This window comes from Chenopodium quinoa, unplaced genomic scaffold (genome assembly GCF_001683475.1).
Source record: "Chenopodium quinoa cultivar QQ74 unplaced genomic scaffold, ASM168347v1, whole genome shotgun sequence".
Lineage (NCBI taxonomy): Eukaryota > Viridiplantae > Streptophyta > Magnoliopsida > Caryophyllales > Amaranthaceae > Chenopodium > Chenopodium quinoa.
Window position 1 is genome coordinate 921,891 of NW_018745540.1, and position 21,696 is coordinate 943,586.

The following is a 21,696-nucleotide window of genomic DNA, read 5'->3' on the forward strand; positions in this document are numbered from 1 at the left end:
GAGAGATTTAATAAAATAATAGTGGTTTTATCTAATAAGCAAGTGTTGCAATATTATGAAATGGACGTTAAAGAAAAGTGTTTCGATTATAACGACACGGAGGAAGTATGTATTTTGATGACTTTTATCATATCACTTTTATGTATTTGGGTTTGTTTCATTGTTAAGTTAAAACATGTACATTTTTATAATTTATGTCTTAGTCTCTCTATGCTAAAATGATGTTCATATTGTGACTTTCTATGATCAAACTTCAAAAAATTTGACAAAAAGCTCTCAATAATATATATTATATTATAGAATATAGTTGTGTAAGACATTGTTAAATTTATATAAATAATTTTCTTTAATACACGATTAAAAATATTAATGGTCAAAGATAAGTCATAAAGATCGTGCAAAATCAAAACAAGAACAACTTTTTTGGGGCGTAATTAGTAATTGGGCTAATATTTTAACTTGCTTATTACTGTGATATTTACTTACTGTTTTTTTCCCCTCTTTACAGTCAACTAGACTATACTGCCATGGCAATTATGATGACGCGGACAATGTTGAGTGCGCACATAATCTTCAAGACATATCATAGGTGAGTTTTGAAAGTGTATATATGTATGTGTGTGTGTATCATTCAAGAAGTGAAGTGAAATATGTCAATTTAGTGAGGAAAGTGCGATCTAATACTATAAAGTGAGCTGAAATCTACTTGGTTTAAAGTCGTTTAGTTCAATACTAAAATCATTTGAGAAATACTAATATCATTTGAGAAACATTTCATACTCCCTCAGTTTTGAAATAATTGACATGTTCTTCCAGTAGTTTAAGAAAATGTCAAGTGGATACCATAAAATAAATTGTTTAATGTAAAATCAAGTTAGTGGGTCCATTTTATATCGTGAGGAAAAAACATGTAAGGGTGGGAGAGGAAAGTGGGCCATAATAGTTGTGGTAAAAACATGTTAATAATGGTGGATCATATCCAAATAAGGAATTGTGTTAATTATTCTGAAATATCCAAAGATGCCTCATTATCATGAAACAAAGGAAACTGATTTTGGCAGTTTGGCACACCTATTATTGATATTGAAACAGTTCTCTATGTGAGAGGAGCATAGAAAACCGCATTTTCATGATAAGTGTGCCAAAATCACGTTTTAAAGTGCTATCATTTCCTTGAGATAATAGGAGTACCAAAACAGATGTTATTATATTGTCCTAGAGCTTTCATACTATGTTTTTTTTTTATTATTTATAATTCCTAGAATCATGCATTGTATTGATATGGGCTAACAAATCATTCTTCACAAGAATTTTCTTTTACACATAATAAAATCGAGAACCTTCGTTTTAAATGTGTAATTTATATTTATGTTATCATGATATATGCAGAATCTTGACCCGCTGTTTGATGCTCATGTCTTATTACCTAAATGTATTTCACGTCAAACATGGTGCCAGGTACAAATCTCTTGTACATGATTGTTATGTCTTTATACTTTTGGTAGCGTACCCTCCCAAAGATAAATTTGGTCCCTTTACATGGGTCATGTTTGGCAAAACTAGTAGTATAGGGTAGCTTTGAGCAGTTGAGTAGCGGGTAGCTATTAGCTAGTACCTGTCAATTAGTAATGGGTAAAGGTTGGCCGTAAAAGTAACAGTTAATAATATGAGTGTTTGGCGAAAGTAGCGGTTGCAATACTAAAATACATTAAAATCCATACATATTGTTTAATAAAGTAACCAAAATTTGACAAACGCTACCCGTTACTTTTGGAGGTGCACCCAGTTGATCTCCTTGATAAGTTTATCTGCGGGTATTTTCGTCATTTCACATTAAAAGTTAGGGGTATATTATATGTATTTTAAATCAAACTCCAATTGATGGAAAGTTAACTGCCGTTTGCTGCATTATTCTTCTTCATTCATTCTTCTTCTTCATATATTGAAAGTAATAGCTTCTTCTTCCTCCATTGAAACTGATTTCTTCTTCTTCCTCCATCTTCTTTTTCCTTTCGCGATCTCCACCCTTCCTCCAATACCACCATCTCAAGCGGCTTTGCCGCCAAATAAAACGAAAACCCTATGAAAAAGGGTGTAATTAAGGGTATGGTGAATCCCTAAGGGCAGGGTTGGCCTCGTCCTCCGTCAATATCCTCCAAATCCTCCATTGAAGTCCTCCATTGAAGCTGCCACACCATCTTCGAAAAACAAATATGAATCGATGAACATAACTCCACAGGTGAATTGAATTTACTAAGTGGGATAGTTCTTGATTGGGTTAGGCATATGCAAATGGACGAAATAGTGCTTAAACAGAAGTTCCTGATTGAATTGGGCATATGCAAAGCCTTGAAAGTTTGGATCTTTTCTCTCTCTAAACTTTTCCCCATAATTTGCTATCAAACGACCGTCAAGTAAACCGTAGCAATCACTTTCAACTTTTTATGTAAGCCGGTGAAAAGTGGTTGCAAGCTAATCAATTATATTCTTAAAATAAGGAACAGTATAGCTTTATTTACCAATATGCCACCAATTTGTTAATGTAGGGGATAAACTTGGATTTTCTCTTACTTTTGAAACGCTACTATTTTTAACGTTTAAGAAAAAGCTACCCAAATGTTACTTCTATCACTAATCGCTAATCGCTAGCTAACTATCTTGCCAAACACTTTATTTTTTTCTAGTGGTGTTTTAACTTGGTCAAAACGCTAACCACTAGCTCAAACAAAAACGCTAACCATTAGCTCAAACGCTACCGCTAAACGGGAGCATGATATAATAGGTACCTCTAAGGTGATCAAATTACATGTTTAAATTTGTCAAAGTGATCTTAATGGGCCATAATTTATTTTATTGCGTCTTAGTAGTCCAATGTTTAATTTTTAAGGATAACATATTCACATCACATGTGGTAATTTAAACATTTGAACGATGTTAAAGCTCATACAAATTCATTCTTTGTGACTACCTACTTTGGATTTTGACGCAAGACATTAAGAGTCATAAAAACCAAACTTTGAAAATAAAAATAACGGATGAAAGGATTTCCAAATACCAAAGGCAACAAATTGTTGGAATAATGAAAATTATCAACTTAATGTTATGTCCGCCTTTTATAATGGATTTATTTAAGAAAAGATTAAGAGATTTATATTGAATCACCTCCAAGTTTTGTAATGCAAGGAAAAATAAGGATTTTATATAAATTAAAGAAAGCTCTATATGTGCTCAAGCAAGGTCCACGAGCTTGGTATAGTTGAATTGATCGTTACTTTATCCAATAAGGATTCACAAAGAGTCCTATTGAAGTGACCCTATTCATAAAAAAAGATGGGTCCGATGTTATAATCGTATCTCCTTATGTGGATGATCTAATCACTGGCAACAATTTATCTATGACAGAATCATTTGAACATGATATGATGAATAAATTTTTTTTTTTTTTTTTTTTTTTTTTTTTTGAAGCAATATGATGAATCAATTTGAAATGACTGATCTTGGCTGAATTAATTACATTCTTGGTATGGAGATTAAGCAAAGAGAAGAAGGGATCTTCATCAGCTAAAAGGAAATATGTTGTAAACATCTGAAGAAAGTTTAAGATGGAAAATTGTAAACCAGTATCAACTCCTTTATCTTAAAATGAAAAGGTAAGCTAAGAAGATAATTCAAAAGATGCCGATGGTAAACAATTTGGAAGCCTAATTGGGAGCTTATTATATCTTACTAACAGAAGGTCAAATATGATGTAATGCATGATGTAAGCATGTTACCGAAGTTTATGTATAATTAAACACTTACAAGCAATTAAGAAAGCTCTTCGTTATCTATAAAGATTAACGAACCTCATATTATGGAATATGGTTTAGTTTTATAAGCCCATTAATTTTTTGGAGCTAATCAATAAGTGATAGAAAATATGTATTTTCACTAAATTATGAAGTATTTCTTGGCTTAGTCAAAAGCAGTATAATGTGGCTCCAAATCAGACAATCTAGCTAAGAAGAATATTAGTAGAATTGGGAGAAGTTGAAAAAAAAAAAAAAGGAAAAAGGCAAAAGAATAATCCCACCTTTATCAACTCCTCGGGAAAAATAAATAAATAAATAAATAAATAAATAAATAAATAAATAAATAAATCCCACCTTTGTCTGCTCTTCTAAAAATAATCTCACCTTTAATTTATTTCAAAACAATCATCCTACCTTTGACCTCTATATTCTTTTAACATGTTATTTAACCTGCAACCTGTTAAACAGGTTAATTTTGCTTTTAACATGCTATTTGACTCCCTTTTTCTTTTAACATGCTATTTGACCTACAACCTGAAGTTAAAAAAAAAATTCTTAGTCTTTCGCAATTCTGATAGGTTGTCGTACACATGTCAAAGATAAATTCCTAACAAAACCAACTAACAATGTAGTAGGCAAAGTAGGGTCGAATCCACAGAGATATGACTATTCAATCTAGCTTTCAAGGTATGGAAAAACTAAACTATGTCACGAGTTAGGATAGAAAAGTAGTCTAAATTAAAATAAGAATGATAATAATAAAAAGGCCTAGGATTACGGTTCACCATGTTTATAGCTCTAAAACAATCAATATATCATTAACTATTCAATTAATCAATTATCTAGAGCAATTGCTAAGCCTACGGTCGGGTCTTAACGCTCTCAATTACGATCGCTAACAAATCGTTAATTGTAGGTAAGCTTCTAAAAGTAAGATCTTTCGATTCAAACTCTTATTAACATGAATTAATCAAACAATTGATCATGTTGCAAGATTAACAATTAAACACTATCAATTAGAGAAATCAATAATCAAATTATCAATAAAATCAATCAAGATTCGTTTTATAAATATGGATTCCCAAACCCTAGAAATAACTATTATAACATGAAATAAATAATAAAAACTAAATCTAATAAAGAAAGCATAATTAAAGTAAAGAAATAAAATTACCTCTATAAATTAAAGTAACAAACTCAAGAACAAAACTATGGAGGAATCCATAGAGTTGTCCATGAGAAACTAGGGCTAGATCAGAGAGAAAACTAAAAAGAACGTAAAATAATCAAAGGTATACACGGTATAAGGGAAAAATGATATTTCTTGAGTATTTATATTATCCTAAAATCCTAAAAAAAAAAAAGTTAAAGAAAAGAAATAAGAAAACATGAATTACATAAGTTGCATTACTATTAGATGATAGATGATGACATGGCATAAAAGCGTAAGCGAGGTCGAAGGACACGAGCTATATGTGCAGCGATGATGCTTCGTGGGCTACTTTGGCTGCTCGCCAGAATTGTGCTGGGCACTTCGTGTGGGCGCGAGACGGGCCTGCAAGGCTGGCCGCGGTTGCTGCCCGCACTTCGTCGTTGACTGCATTGCTCAGATTGAAACGCCTATAACTTCCGTTCTAAGAGGTTTTTTGGGACATGTGACCTATCGTTGGAAATAAAGGTGGGCAACGTGCCGTGCCCGGAGGGCCAGGGCCTTCGACGTGCCATGCCGTGTCGTGCCACCAAATCACGCACGGCAGCCCATGGCACGTTTGAGCTTCGACTTTGTTCTTTTTTTTTTTTTTACAAAAATAATTATATTATTTTTTTTAAATAAATTAAGTGTAATATTTATATTTTTGTATATATATATATATAAACGGGGCATGCCTGGCGGCTGGCACGCGGGGACAAGGGGGGGGGGCTCGTGCCGTGCTAGAAAATTGCAACTGTTGTCTGTGGCACGGCTCGCCAGGCGACCACCGTATGGCGGCCAGCTGACAACTCGTGCCGTGCAGGGGCCGCCCGCAGGCAAACCCTGTCCGTGCCCACCTTTAGTTGGAAAGATCTTCACGTCTAGTTTTCAACGCAACTTGAATCACTCCAATCCGATCTCTAGAACTTAAGTTATGATCAAAATAGTAGGCAAAACTTGTAAAACATCATTTTTCTTCGTTTCTAGCTCAAATTCATTTTCAAAAGATGCATAGCGACCATAAAATTAAATCTCGGCCGATACGCAGCATTGCAGACGTTCTGTAACGGAATTTCAGGCTACCATTACGAGATTTGCCGTTATTTAAAAAAGGCCGAGTTTCGATCGCGACATCCGAATCTCGGCCGACAAACCTCCGAATCGCCCGAGAAATATCTTTTATTCGTTAGGTGATCAGGCAGTGGCGTCACCAGGATTTTCGAACTGTGGGTTCGAAACTTCCGAAATTTGAAATCATAATTAACAAAGGAATAAAAATACAATAATTAAATATTCAGTACATAAATAAGTTCAAATTATGGATTACAAATAGATTACACATAGAAAAATGAAAAGAAAAAAAAAAAAAAAGACTACAGAAGCATTCTTCGAGTCTTCATACTTTGGAAGCGTTCCAATACATCATCATCACTAACTCTTGAAAATAAATCTCTTTCAAGAAAAGTGACTAAATTATCATTCAATAGTTGATCACCCATACTATTTCGCAACTTATTTTTTACGTATGTCATTGAGGAAAACACTCGTTCCACGCTTGCTGTTGCAACCGGAAGGATCAATGCTAGTCTTATAAGCAAGTAAACTAAGTTGTAAGTAGTATGCTTATTTGTTTCAACAAGCATCATAGAAAGCTCATGAATACCCTTCAAGTCTCCAAACCTTGCATCTTGGCGCACATCATTAATATAAAATTGAAGCTCATGACGAAGTGCAGTCATCGTCATATCATTAGTTGGAAACTCTTTGGGATATAACTCAGCAAGTCTCAACAACTTTTGCATATCAAATGCCGCAAATGAATTGATCGGGTTTAAGCATGACACACAAATAAGTAACTCCATATTTTCTTCACCAAATCTACTATTGAGCTCTTGGAGTTGTAAATCAATAACACTTATAAACATTTCTACCCGAAATCGATGAAGATTTGAAACTTTGGCAAAGAAGCGTCTTGACCTTCCACGAGGAACATACATATCATCCATAGTAGGAACTTCTACATCATGTTTAACACAAAAACAAACCACAAGATGTAAAAAGTCTACCCACCCATGGTCCCTCATTTGTTGTAATCCCTCCTTAGTCAATTTAACATATGTCATGGCATTAACAATATCTTGGTCCCCCTTTTGCAGAGCTTGACACAATTTATCAGTAATCCCAAATATTTCGGACATCAAATGTATCATAAATACAAATTCAAATGATTCAAATGTAGACATGACAGTGATAGCCTTCACGCGATCATCCTTATAAATCTTATTTGATCCAATCTTCTCAAGAACTTTAACAATAGTAGCATACAATGCGGTAACATTTGAAACAGTTTTGTAATGTGATCCCCACCTAGTATCACCAGGCCTACCTAAGCCATGTTCTTGGTTTAAACCTTGCCCACTTTCAATTTCTCCTAGTTCTAATGCTTGTAGAATATGTTGAGATTGTATTTCTCTTATCATTTCCCTTCGCTTACAAGAAACGCCAATAATATTCAACAAAATAGCAAGTTGATCAAACAACCAAATACAATCATCATTATCCTTAGCAACAGCAACAAGGGTTAATTGAAGTTGGTGAGCAAAACAATGAATATAATAGGCTTGTTTTGTTTCATTCATGATCAAAGTCTTGAGACCATTTATCTCCCCCCTCATATTACTAGCACCGTCATAACCTTGTCCACGAACTCTAGACAAACTCAATGAATATTCCATAAGCAAAGACTCAATTGCACTCTTTAGTGACAAAGCAGTAGTATCCTTAACATGTACAATTCCAAGAAACCTCTCAATTATCTTCCCTTTATTATTGACATAACGCAAGCAAAGGGCCATTTGTTCCTTTTGAGATACATCACTAGATTCATCAGCCAGTATTCCAAAATAGTCATCCCCAATATCATCAATAAGAAGTCTAGTGGTTTCTTTGGCACAACAATTAATAAGTTCTTTTTGAATTGAAGGACTAGTCATTCGATTATTTCCCGGGGCATTACCTAGAACAACCTTTGCTACCTCACTATTATTATCTGAAAACCATGTTAAGAGTGCAAGAAAATTACCCCTATTCCAAGATTCTTCACTTTCATTATGCCCACGACAAGCTAAACCTTGATTTAAAAGAAATCTAATACATTTCAATGAATAAGTCAAGCGAGATTTGTATTGTAGTTTAGCTTCCTTGGAATAAGTGCAAAGAGATTCAGCAACTGATGTCTTTGGGTTGATAAACATACTATATTTCTCATTAGCCTGATTATGGAAACTACCAATACCACCCACATGAACATCAAATCTACCAGTCTTATTCCATCCTCTAAATCCCCCTTTAATAAAGGAATCATTAACAGCCAAAGAATAATCAACTTTATCAGTGAACAAATAGCACACAAAACAAAAAGCCGCATCTTTCTCAACACTATATTCAAGCCACTCATATTTATCAAACCAAGTAACATTAAAACGGCGCATACCTCCAACTTTTCTTTGAGGAAAATTATGTGTGCGTGGATCACAACGTTTCTTTGTAATATAGCCTCTCCTTACGGCATCTCGATCATTAGGAGGATACTCCATAATTGGAATTCTTTTTCCAGGGTCATGTGGAAGAAGATCAACATCATAAATGCGAGTATCATCGGAGTCAATAGTAGTATTTGGAACACTTGGACCTGTGTTCTCAGGTGGTGGAATTGTTGCAGCAATAGGAACCTCATCATCATTAGGAGACACATGTTCTTCTATTGGAGGATCCCTTGAACTAGGTGAAGAACAAGTTGAAGACTTTTGTGACTTCCCGGCACGTTTCCAAAATGACTCTAAACTCATGGTATAATAGGTATATCGTATATCCGTATACAGGGGCGTTGCAACTAGTCTGCTGCACACAGCACACACATGATAAATGCAGAAGGAAATCAATGAATGAACGAAATAGCATATGAAATTATGAAAACTAGAAGGCAGAATAGCCGGGCTAATGCTGTGACTTCTCCTGGCTCTTATAGAAGTGTACTTATACCTCTATAGCTCTACCTTATGTAGAGGAGTTGTATTATCACGTTTAATTCTTAGTCGGTACAAGACTAATTATAATCATCTAAATAAAATCATACCAATCCAAGCAATAACATCAACCACTCTAGCTAATTAGAAGGTAGAAATTAGATTGTTTATTATTCTTGATCAACAAATAGTTAGAATGTTTACGATAAGATATTGAGCAAGGTGAGGCCATATGTTGAAACTTTTCAAGAGAATGTTTTTATGCTACGAGGTAATTAACAAAGTCTAGCCCATTCAACATTCTTACAACTTTTCAGAGGTAATTAACAAAGTCAAGCCAATTTAACACTCTTACAATTTTTCAAGAGAATATTTATACTTGAAATATAAGATAATTATAACCAAATTTCAGCAATTTACAAAAAATTCTGCAATTTGTAATGTATATTAGCAATTTAGCATATGAATTTCAAGTATTAGCATAATAGCATATGTATATGTATATTAGCAATTTAGCATATGAATTTCAATTTTCAAGTATTAGCATATGTATATGTATATTACTATATTAGCAATTTAGCATATGTATATTAGCAAAAAATCCCCAAATTCACTTACCCCTACATACGGTGGGTCTGCTCCGCCACGGCGCCACTCAGGGGCGGAGCTACGGTGGCCAGCTGAGTGGCTGACTAGTGACTACTGGCCTACTGCCGACCTGCCGTGCTGCGGTGCTGGCTGAGTGCCTGAGTGGCTGCTGCGGACTTCTGCGGTGCTGCGCCCGTGCGCCGGGAAGAGAAGGAGCCAAGGAGGAAGAACGGGAAGAGAAGGAGCCAAGGAGGAAGAACGGGAAGAGATTAAGAGAAGGAGGAAGAAGTTAGGGTTTTGCAATTTGGGGGAATGAGGAAGAGGAAAGCTGGAAGCAGGGGATTAGGGGAAGCAGGATGAAAGGAAACAAAATGAAAAAATAAAAGTGTGAGTTATGGGTTTCGAACCCTGAACCCACAAACTCTTGTATCATTGTATGATGAGAGGTAAAAATAACCACTGGGCTACAACTTTACTTGTTGCCATATAATACACAAATATTCTATTTAAACCTATTTTGATTTTTTTTTTTTTTAAAAAAAAAGTTTTTAATTTTTTTCAAAAAATCAGTGGGTTCAATGAACCCACTTGAACCCACCGTGGCTCCGCCCCTGTGATCAGGCTTTCATGGCGAACTCCATTGTTGCTGACTTGCCGGCTACTCGATAGAGTGAAAGAGGGAAAAGGCGAAAGGATGGGGTAGGAATAGTGGGACAACTGGCAATAATCTGGCGGTTCTTGATAAAATAAATTGCTACTCATCAATTTATTTTCCTTATTTTCTTGTTGACCCCACCATTCTCTATAAAGTATTTTTCTTTGAAAGATACAAATACTAGTAAATGGAATCACGTGATGGCTTTTTTTTACAATCCTAACCGAGGTCATTCTTTTTGACACTTTATCTATCAGTAATTCATTTTACATTATTGTATAAATATTATTATATTCTTATTTTAGGTATTAGACAAAGGAAATTAATGGATATTCAAAAATCTGTTTAATAAAATAATTTTTATTATTAAAAAAATAATACTTCAAAAATATCAAAAATAAAAATTTCTATCGCGCTGATCGTGACACAGTCCGTGATCAACGCATCATGTCCGATACCACAACAATGCGACTGTTACCGCGATCGCGACTGAAACCCATTTTTATTCTATGATAGCGACCCTCGTGAATGCTATTTTCATTCCTCATGCATATAAATCTAAACTAAAGCTTCCACAAACATATATCTTTCATTGAGCGACCTCAATATATCGACGTTTCATCCTTTCATTGTCCGATTCTTCCAAAACTACTCCAAAAGCGTCCAAATACTTATGAAAACTACCTGAAACATTAAGAAAACACAAATAAAGCGTAATAGAACACAAAACGGATAACTTATGCAAATGTGACCTAAAAAGAGACTAAAAGACGTAAAAAAAAAACAGCTATATAAAAAAAAAACAAATACGTGCCTATAATCGGATATAAATATGATTCATCAATTACCACCCCTTTCATGGCCACCACCACATCAGAATCATTACTCCACCTTAATCACCACCCCCCTATCCGGCAAACCTCCCTCTCGCCTTAGATGCAACCTACCGCGTGCTGCTTGAGGCACCCCTACCCGGAGTACCCACCCACCGATCAAAACCCTCCCACCCCTCCCCTCTAAACGGCTAAACAACCATAACCACCCTCACCCGATATCCCCCACCTTGCAACCCCACCCGACTCTTGCTTCATATCCCATCTTGCCTCACCCTCTCTCTTCCTCTTGCCTAAAATGTTATAGCCACCCATGAAACTGTTGGGGATAATACTAAAAATACAAGGGACACAAAGAAGAAATCGGAATTAAACCAATAATAACCTTCGAGGCGTGAACAGAATCACTTTCCCAAAAGTAATATTTCGACTCTTAAACTACAACCCGGGTATCACGAAATCACTTAGGAGATACAACGAAGAACAATCACAATTATGTGTAGTATATTTGTGATCTAAAGTAAAACAAACTTTAAGGAATTATGATGATGATAATTGTGACTTGCAATAGTATTCAAGAAGAAAAATAATAAAAATGACTTATCTCTTGAAAAACTTTCATCATCTGTTATTAAACATATATATATATATATATATATATATATATATATATATATATATATATATATATATATATATATATATATATAAAGCATAATACCAAAGCCAAACAATGCAATGAAACTTACTGCCACATGCAACTATCACTTATTAGTATTGTTTGGCCACAACCGTCACTTAGTATTGTTTGGCCATACAAGCCAAATGACACAAAGCATTGTACATCCAAACCATACGATTAAAACTGAAGACAACAATCAATTATGATTATTTGCTTTAATTACTTATTTAATTAATAATACAACACCTTAACCTAAGTAAATTAATTGAATAACATGAAATTAGTCTACCATTCTCTAAATAATTCAACAATCCTCCCCCATTTAGAGAATTAATCTAGACTCATTGCAAAAACATCATCATCATAAATAGCAATCTTATGCATAAATGAAAGTGTACAAAGACTTGAACTCCCACTTAGTGCAATATACATTCCAAGAATTCGTATCCAATCGGTATCGTAAACGTTTGAACCAAAAGCAATACATATTGAATTCATGAAGATATTACACACACAAGATCAATTATTTGACTACATTAATACTTGACACGTAAAGCCATGTGTCCCTATCTTTTCGTAAGTACTTCAAAACTATGCCCAAATAGCTTCTTGAAGCGGCTAAACTTCGTACTTATATAGGTAGATCTTTCATAAACATGCTCCTGTGACAAAGCACAATTGTAAAAAATCTATTAAGAAATACAACCTCTTTACATCACAGTAAAACCGGAACTTACCTAGGATGAATACAAGTTCCCAATCACTCAATAAAGAAATTTATCTTATTGAACTTAAGACCCAACGTCTTATTGGGCGTTAAGTTAAGATTTCCTTATTTGTAATTATTTAGGGCTCCAATCCTAAACCGATTTCCATCCTCTTATTAACATCTCTTGCCAATGCTTTTGTGAAGAAATCAACGAGATTAAACTTCGTACGAACATAGTCAGTAGTAATTATACTATCCTTGATAAGTCCTTGAATGTAACTATGCCTTACACCAATGTGCCTTGACTTACCATTATATACTTGACTATATGCCTTAGCCAAGGTTGCATTATTATTACAATGTATCACTATAGGTGATATTGGTTTTGCCAACAAAGGTATCTCAAACATGAGATCCTTCAACCTTTCAGCTTCTTTACCAGTTGAATGCAAAGCAATGAACTCCGATGTCATTGTGGAGTCCGCAATGCAAGTTTGCTTCTTTGAAGCCCATGAGATAGCACCTCCCCTATATAGGAAAACCCAACCACTTGTGGAGGAATGATCTTTATTAGAGATCCAACTTGCATCCGAATATCCTTCTATAACCGAGGGATATCCACTATAACACAAACCATAATCCATGGTTTTCTTCAAGTATTTCAACAAACATCAAACTGCTTGCCAATGTAGCATACTAGGATTACTAGTATATCTACTTAGTTGACCAACTGCTTAATAAGCAATATCCGGTCTAGTACTTGTCATGGCATACATCAAACAACCTATTACTCTTGCGTACTCCAGTTGTGAAACTGCATTACCTTCATTAGGTAATAATTTTACGCTAGGATCCATAGGCGTTGAATAAAGAGAAAGAGAATTTTCACTTATATTGAACTTCTTGATCACTTTCTCAATATAATGAGATTGTGACAAGATCAACTTCCCTTTTTCCTTCTTTATTCTTATGCCCAAGATGACATCCGCCTCTCTCATGTCTTTCATGGAAAACTTTGAATTAAGGAATTCCTTTGTCATTTCAACTTGTGACATACTTGTTCCAAAGATCAACATGTCATCTACATATAGACAAATTATGACACCTTCATCGTTGTCATTAAATTTACTATATATACACTTGTTTGAATTATTCAACTTGAATCCATTAGACAACACAACCTCATCAAACTTTTGATGCCATTGCTTAGGTACTTTCTTAAGCCCATACAAAGATTTAATTAACTTGCAAACTTTTCGCTCTTGGCCTTCCACAACAAACCCTTCCGGTTGTCGCATGTAAACCTCTTCTTCTATATCTCCATTCAAGAACGCTGTCTTGACATCCATTTGATGGATCATAAGATTATGGATAGCCGCAAGAGCTATCAACAACCTTATAGTTGAGATTCTAGCAATAGGTGCATATGTATCGAAATAATCAATACCAGGCTTTTGTGTAAAACCTTGTGCCACTAACCGGGCTTTGAATTTTTCAACAGTTCCATCAACCCTCAATTTCTTTTTGAAGATCCATTTACAGCCTATTGGTTTACATTTAGGAGGTAAATCAGCTAATACCCACAGTATTTTTTCCCATGATGGAATCCATCTCATCATTAATTGCTTCCTTCCAAAATGGAGCACCATGAGACTTCATAGCCTCATTAAATGTTGAAGGATCATCTTCCACATTAAAAATATAAGGAAATTGTGTCAAAACATTGTTTCTTGATCCCTCAATCAAGTACACATGAAAATTTGGGCCAAAAGATTTCTCTTTCCTATCCCTCTTACTTCTCCTAAGTGGAGATGATGATGAAGATGCCTCCTCTAAATGAGCTTGGTCATCTTCCTCTTGATCAAATATAATTTGATCATCACCTTGAGCATTGGTATTTGGAGTAATATCCTTAGGTCTAGGAATTGATGAATATCTATTTTCATCAAACAATACATCCCTTGACTCTATGGTGGTATGAACCGACCTAAAGTCATTTTATTCTATCACATAAAACCTATAGGATTTTCTATGTTCCGCATATCCTATAAAAATACATTCAACTCCTCTTTCACCTAACTTTTTACGTTTAGGTTCCGGCACTTTTACAATTGCCCTACAACCCCAAACTTTGAGATGACTCAAGTTTGGTTTCCTTTTGTACCATAGCTCATATGGGGTAACCTCGTTCCTTTTCATAGGAACTCGGTTTAAAATGTAACAAGCTGTTAAAACCGCTTCTCCCCAAAATCCATCACTCAAACCCGAATAGGATAACATGGAATTAACCATTTCTTGTAAAGTCCTATTCTTCCTTTCCGCTACACCATTTTGTTGTGGTGTATATGCCGTGGTTGTTTCATGTACTAATCCTATAGATTGGAAATAACTTGGATTATAGTATTCACCTCCTTTATCGGTTCTTAACTTTTTAATCTTTTTATTTGTTTGCAACTCTACTTCATTTTTGTAGATTTTAAATTTGTCAAGGGCTTCATCCTTAGAAAACAATAAGTATACATAGCAAAATCTTGAAAAATCATCAATTAAAGTTACTAAATAATTCTTATTGCCTAAGGAAGGAGTGTTGTGAAAGTCACATAAATCACTATGCACTAAATCAAGCACTGAAGTATCCTTTTCTATATTGTTAGGAAATGGTTTCCTTGTAATTTTTGTTAGCATGCATGTTCTACACTTCTCTATCCTTAGATTAAATGATGGAATTAATTCATGCTTAGACATAAAGTAAAGCTTCTTGTAATTAACATGTCCAAGTCTAAAATGCCATAGAGAAGAGTTATTACTTACAACATACACATTATCCCTAACATTATTACAAATACTTAATTTAAACATTCCATCATACAAATAACCAAGTCCTACAAATGTACCACCTTTAGACAAAATAAATTTATCCGACTCAAACACCATTTTAAATCCTAATCGATTCAAGATAGCACCAGATACAAGATTTTTCCTAAGCTCGGGAGCATACAACACATCTCTTAAAATAAGAGATTTGCCCGAACTAAAAATTAGTTCTACTTGTCCTTTGCCTAGCACCCTTGTTGTGGAATCATTTCCCATGTATATGATTTCTCCATCATCAACCTCCAAAAAGGTCTTGAACAATGAACGATCCTTGCATACATGCCTCGATGCTCCTAAATCGATGTACCACGAACAATTATCCTGCACACATAGGATTTCAGAAATCACACACACAAAATCCATAAATGAATTAAGTGAAATTTGTGTACAAGAGTTACCTTACTTGTCTTGAGATTGGCTTGACTCGCCTTTCCCACTTTGAGTCCTTTTCTTGCTCATCTTTTTCTTCCAAATGGTACAATCCTTTTTAAAATGACCGGGTTTTCCACAAACCCAACAAGTACGTGATTTTTTACTATCACTATCACCCTTAGGCTTCTTGCCTTTATTATTGTTTGAATCATTTCCTCTTTTCTTGTCATTTGACTTAGAGTCCTCTACCATATTAATGATAGAACTAGGATTTCCATCCTTTTGTCCATCTTGAATTCGGATTCCCTCTTCAATTCGAATATGGGAACCCAAATCTTCAACATTTATTTCATCCTTCCTATGCTTTAAAGTGTTTCTAAAGTCTTTCCAAGAAGGTGGAAATTTACCAATAATAGAAGATACTACAAAAGTCTCATCCATACTTATGTCATGTTGTTTAAAACTCCCTAAAATTCTTTGAATTTCATGAAATTGTTCCATAACCGGCCTACTATCAACCATTTTATAATTATTGAAATTACTAACAAGAAACTTTTTGCTAGATGCATCCTCGGCCATATACTTAGATTCTAAATCACCCCAAAGAAGTTTAGCAGATTCATAAAATTGATAAATATCAAACAAGTCATCAGACATACCGTTAAGAATGTGTCCACGACATATGTAGTCATCATTCTCCCACTTATTCCTCTTTCTAATATTTTCCAATGTCTCATTTTCCTCCTCCAATGGCTTTGGGGTAGTGAGAACATATGCCACACCAAGAGAAGTCAAGAGAAAATGTATTTTCTTTTGCCATCTTCGAAAACCCACGCCCTCGAACTTGTCCAATTTCTGGAAGTTTGATGTCAATTCCTTAACGGTGGCCATCTTTGCAAGAATATTACTTTTGGATTGTTGGGGATAATACTAAAAATACAAGGGACACAAAGAAGAAATCGGAATTAAACCAATAATAACCTTCGAGGCGTGAACGGAATCACTTTCCCAAAAGTAATATTTCGACCCTTAAACTACAACCCGGGTATCACGAAATCACTTAGGAGATACAACGAAGAACAATCACAATTATGTGTAGTATATTTGTGATCTAAAGTAAAACAAACTTTAAGGAATTATGATGATGATAATTGTGACTTGCAATAGTATTCAAGAAGAAAAATAATAAAAATGACTTATCTCTTGAAAAACTTTTATCATCTGTTATTAAACATATATATATGTAAAGCATAATACCAAAGCCAAACAATGCAATGAAACTTACTGCCACATGCAACTGTCACTTATTAGTATTGTTTGGCCACAAACGTCACTTAGTATTGTTTGGCCACAACCGTCACTTAGTATTGTTTGGCCATACAAGCCAAATGACACAAAGAATTGTACATCCAAACCATACGATTAAAATCGAAGACAACATTCAATTATAATTATTTGCTTTAATTACTTATTTAATTAATAATACAACACCTTAACCAAATTAAATTAATTGAATAACATGAAATTAGTCTACCATTCGCTAAATAATTCAACAGAAACCCCTCCCCCTTGCTTTGCTTCCCCTCTTGCCTCACTTTATGTTTTCTTGGCCTGAAACGCCGCCACCCCACCTAGTGCGAGAAAAGGGAATAGCAAAGTTGCCTCAATTAATGGGTAAAACATTCCTTGGAAAAATGAGGTAAGAAAAATTAAAATTGGAGGCGAGATGGCGGTCCAGTGAGTGATGGGTGGTCTGATGCCTTATGTTAGCGAGGTTGGGTAGGTCGTTGGAGAAGGGGGGTTTCCATGAGAGGGGTTGGCTCCGGCAGGGGAGAGTGATGGGAACGGGAAGGGGAAAGGTGGGAGTTTTTATTTTTAATTATTAAAACAAGATCAAATAGAAAAAAATACGTGCCAAGTCACCTCCTCCTAAAGGGTACCAACCTAACAAAATCGGCTTTGGCCAATTAAAAGAAATTGGGGGTCCGAAAGGTGAGATTGTTTTGGAATAAATTAAAGGTGGGAATTGGGATTATTTTTCGGAGACCTAACAAAGGTGAGATTATTCTTTTTCATTATTCCAAAAAAAAAAAAAAAAAAACCTTGCTTAAAATCAATACTACATCAAAAAAATAAAAAATATTAGAAAAAAAATCACTATGTGCTTGAAGTTGAAAGTGTGGTAAAGATCAACTTTGTTCACTATAGTTCAAAAGAAATTTTTTTTGATATACTTACAAAAAGGCTTCCGAAAACAAGTTTCGAGCACTAAGGATAACCTTGGTGTTCAAAGGAACTTTTTTAAGGAAGAGTGTTAATATATTGAAGATTACCTTTTTCTCTATTAGCCTCCCATTACCAAATTATAAATATCCATTTATTATATTACTATCTCCGTTAACAGTTATCTGCAACATTTACCAAAAAAGGGTGCTAACTATTATTTGCAACAAACTTATTTCTTTCCTATTTTAGTAACATTTTTCTGTCCAAATGACCAAAATACCTTCACTTAAAAATTATTAGCACATAATACTACACATAATTACAACCCTAATCTAACTTAATTATCTAATTTTCCCCCCAAACAAATCGGATATCTCGGCAGATTATATCTCCCCACCATCTCTCTCCTCCATCTTCATGTCTCATCATCTCTCATCTTCTTCAATCTTCCAGTTCATCATCATCATCTCTCGGTCCATCGTCATCATCATCTCCCGTCTCTTATCATCTTCTTCATTGTCATCTCTCATCTCAGTTCGTGGTTGGCTGTTGGTGGTTCGCGGATGGTTGCTTCGTGGGTGGGAGTCAGTGGTGGTGGTTTTGGGCGGTTTGTGGGGGTAGTTTCTGGATGGGTTTGGTTTTTGGGTTTCAGATCTAGTGGTCATAGGGTGGTTTGTGGGTGACTTTCGGTGATTTGTGGGTGGCGTGGATGGTGGTTCGCGGGTTCTAGGTGGCCTGTGGTGGTCAAGATCTCCTCTTTCATCATCAAAATCTCACTCCTCCTTCATCTAGGTTTTGTGGGTTTCAAAGGTGGATCTAGGTGGCGGTGATTGTGGATCTGGGTTTAGGTCTAGGTTTTGTGGTGGTTGATTCCAAGGGTGGTCAGTGGCGTGGTGTTGGGTTGCGTAGGGTAATGGGTGGCGTGGTGTTCGGTTTCGTGGTGGTGGTGGTTTAATTGTAATTAATTCATCAATTCGTGGTGGTGGTGGTTTAATTGGGGCTTTCGGGGTTTTGGTGGTTGTTGTCGGTGGGTTTTGGTGGTTGTTTTCGTTGGGTTTTGGTGGTTTTCGCTGGGATTTGGTGGGTTTAGTGGTGGTTTCCAGTGGGTGCCTAGGTTTTTAGTGGGTTTGGTGGTGGTGGTGGTTTACGGTAGTTTTCAGTGGGTTTGGTGGTGGTTTCCAGTGGGTTCGGTGGTGGTGGTGGTTTACGGTGGTGGTGGTAGTTTACAGTGGGTTCTGCGGTGGCGGTGGTGATTCATGGGTTTTAATTAATTATGGGTTTTTTTTTATAATTGGATTAGTGCTTAAGTACATGCCCTTATATTTCAATAATCATGTATAAAAACTTTTGCCTAGGCCTCCGCAAAAAGTATAATTGTTGCACATAACCGTTAACAGAGGAAGTATATTGATTTGGTTTGAATAACCTTTCATTTTAAAATTTTTATTAATAATGTTTATGTAATTTACATTATTATATAAGCATTGTAACACATGAGAAATTATAATAACAATAAATTTTAATCATATATTTATATATTTAATTAAGTTTCTTTATCATATCACATATGCACAATTAGCACTATATCCTAATAGGTTCTTTGGTTTGTTGGTCTCCTTTGGCTTCCTTTTTTTCGTTTGAGCAGTTGGTTTTTTTCTCTTTTATTGCCTTTTCCCGTGACGCGGAGGTTGTGGCTGAGGCCTATTCATTTATTTTCTTGGCCTTATTATGGTGAAGAATGTCCAGTCTTCATCCTCTTTATTAATGACGACATTTGGAACTCATAATTGTAAAGTTCGATTATAGGCTCCAAACTCTCAAATTGTAAAGTTTGAATTCGTAATGATGACTCAATGCTGAGGCATCCACCATGGAAAATAATTTGGATCAGATTTAGGGTGCTATGACTCCTGTGACTTTGTTTTGTAGGTCATTCAATATGAAGACGTAATCCTAGAAAGGGTATTTCCTAGCTTGAAATTCTTTCAAAGTGGTTACTAACAAATTTTGAAGATGAACCCTTCTTTTCTTCCTTCATCTTTCCTGAAATCTTAATGGGTGACGAAGTGATATTTACAGACAATGTATCCTTAGTTCAACTTCATTTTGGCAGTGTAGTTTTTTGTAGTATTCCTTCTTCTCTTTTTTCACCTCCGAGGCTCCGAAGGAGTCCTTTTTTTCTTCTCCATGTATGTAATTGAAAGCTTCATGTCATGGACTCTCGTTGCCAACTCTTGGAAGGATCTTGTCTTTATACCCTCCTCTAGAATATAATGTAAAACCAATTCATCCCGTAATGCACATCTCTACAACCCAAAGTTTAGCCGCATTGTCTTTGCTTTTCAAACTCAAAGCATGCCAACAATATAATTGATTGTTATACTATAAGCAATAAAACAATAATTACTTATCTTAATGTTGCGTGAACCAATCTGACAATAGTCGTGTCGTGTCGTGGCGTACCACTGACCTAAAAGACGATTCCGCGCTACCTCTCGGAGGTTATGTGCACTCACAAATTCGACTGGAACCTGAATACTTGCCCAGAAAACAAAACCAGTGTTTAGTGTTTAGAGAAGAGAGAAAGGTACGAATTATTGTATATTTTTTTATGATGTGAAGGTTGAAAAACAGAAGCCATAGGTTAGCACACGAAGGGGGGAAACGGCCGAAAAAAGGAGCATAATTGCAGCCATTAAGGTCGTAACAGTCAAGTGAGTCAACTATAATCAAGGAATAATGGCTAAACAAATCCCCAATAGTAAAAAAAAACGTATTAAATGCTTAGGAATATATTGTCAACAAGGAAAGGAATAAAAATTTCTCCAAAAAAATGGAGGGCCCACATCACACTGTTTAGTGTTTAGAGAAGAGAGAAAGGTACGAATTATTGTGTATTTTTTTATGATGTGAAGGTTGAAAAACAGAAGTTAGAGGTTAGCACACGAAGGGGGGAAACGGCCGAAAAAAAGGAGCATAATTGCAGCCATTAAGGTCGTAACAGTCAAGTGAGTCAACTATAATCAAGGAATAATAGCTAAACAAATCCCCAACAATAAAAAAAACGTATTAAATGCTTAGGAATATATTGTCAACAAGGAAAGGAATAAAAAATTCTCTAAAAAAATGGAGGGCCCACAGCACACCCACGCATAGCATTTCCTAAGACCCCAAGTCCCGAGCTTGACCCGGCTAGGTATGCGCGTGTGTGTGGTACTATGGTATAAGACCCACCTCCCACTTATTCAACTAGGTAGTACTAAAGTACTATAATATATAAACAAGGAAAAACACTCTTCTTCGACCAATGTGGGACTTTTCCTCTCCTATGTTTTCTCTCTCTTTTTTTTATATCAAGAACATCCAACATTGATGTAATAAATCATTGGTTTGTCTGCCCATTGTGTGGTTTGAGTTATCTTAGTCATGCTAACAACACCCTTTACTCAAAAACAAATTTCCATTGGATCCCAATTATTCAATGAATTATGCATCTAGATTTGTGTAATAGTCAAATGCAATTCTCTTGAGAGAGCGGACGAATTGTGTAGCAAGCAGACTTGGGTGTCGAAGGGTTATAGAGTGATCCTTGAGTGTCTTGAAATAACCATTTAGAAGATCTGAATTTTCAAAATGTTGAGAATGAACAAAAAGTAAAACTGATAGAATCAAGAGCACCCATGAAAGTAATATAGGATGTATAAGTAATAGATTGGAAAAATATGGGACAACCTTAATCATCTATGATG

The 21,696-nt window shown here is 35.3% G+C and overlaps 1 pseudogene; it reads left to right on the forward strand.

Moving 5' to 3' along the window:
* Positions 1-21,696, forward strand: part of LOC110716076 — a 56,504-nt pseudogene that overhangs the window by 27,268 nt on the left and 7,540 nt on the right.